Raw genomic sequence first — 1,374 nt, forward strand, 5'->3', positions numbered from 1 at the left:
AGCTGGAAGTCTATGGTAGAAAATCATGGGAGATCCTGAGGGCGGTAAGGACAGGTAGAAAGAGTGAGAGGCTGAGCTCTGTGATTTCAGGAGAATGTCGTTTGGCTGGGCGGTAAGACTGTCCCACAGTACAAGCAGGGAGTGAGTACTGTGAGACAAAGAGTGGCGAACGGGGGCTCCATGGAGGGTGGCTGGTAGCATGTGGTGGGCCAGGGTTGGGAGAATAGCCTTCATTCCCCATGGCCACGGAGGAAGGGATAAAGGTGACTGGTTCTAGGGAAAGTGAAATCTCAAGGGTAAGAGCCCAGGTCTCTGCTTTGGCATTCCCAAACTATTTTGCTATCTGGGGGCAAGCAGGTAGAGCTGGGGTAAGCATGGGGCATCTGAAGGGACTTTGTACTGCAAACGGACCAACTGTCTCTTTAAAATGTATTTTTATTTACTGCATGGTTCAAAGAACAATCAAGCACATTTAATTATTATTATTATTATTATTATTATTATTATTATTGTTATATTTTAAATTTCAAACTCATTTATTAGTGTACCACTCAATCTTTAAAAAAAAAAAAAAGGCTGCTCCGAAGACAGTCTTATACCATTCTTTAAAAAGGAGGCTGTTCCTTTTAACTTGACGCCCACCCCACACCCCAGTTTCAAAACACATTATTTAATTGTCTTGGTCACGGACATTTCCAAGATGAGATTTTATAGTCTGCTCCCATAGCTTCTGGTTATCAGAAAACCCACACTTTCCTTTATTGAAGGAGTTTGGTCCTGCCAATGTGGATGTATCCCTTCCAATATTCTCCATTCTCCTCTTTGCTTGTGGAGGCATTTCCTCTGGTTCACCGCCTTCTCTTCATGAAAAGCTGCTGCTACTGAGAGGGTTTTGGAGCACGCGTTGGAACAGTTTCTTTAGGCTTGCTTGATCCAAGTGTGATGGATGTGGCTGAGGCTTTCTTTGTCGTCCGATTACCTATGGCAAATCCCAACTTGGAGATCTTTGTAGGCTTCGTTGGGAAGTCTGCAGCTGCTGCTTCAGCGGATGGCTTCTCAGCGCTGCGACGGGCACTTGCCCCTCCATTACCCCGGCGGCTCCAGCTCGCTGCGCCTCCTCAGGTTTCTCTCTCCTGCCTTCCTGTCTGCCGTTTTTCCCCGCCGCCAACCATCAAACTCATTGAAAAGAAGACATTCTCCTGCATTCCTGCTGTGGGAACTCATTGGTTGTTTTTTTGTTTGTTTGTTTTCTGTTCATTCTTTTGCATATTTTCCATACACCTTTTACATATTTGTAACTCTTGCATAGATGCAGTTTTGTATTTTATTTCTTTTCATGTAACGTTGCATCGTCACCATCTATAAAGTAGCCAT

The 1,374-nt window shown here is 44.5% G+C and overlaps 1 protein-coding gene across 1 annotated transcript in view; it reads left to right on the forward strand.

The window, feature by feature from the left end:
- TIAM1 (TIAM Rac1 associated GEF 1) overlaps positions 1-1,374 on the forward strand; it is a 412,279-nt gene that overhangs the window by 13,205 nt on the left and 397,700 nt on the right. The window lies entirely within an intron of this gene.

Source organism: Hipposideros armiger, unplaced genomic scaffold (assembly GCF_001890085.2).
Source record: "Hipposideros armiger isolate ML-2016 unplaced genomic scaffold, ASM189008v1 scaffold_381, whole genome shotgun sequence".
Lineage (NCBI taxonomy): Eukaryota > Metazoa > Chordata > Mammalia > Chiroptera > Hipposideridae > Hipposideros > Hipposideros armiger.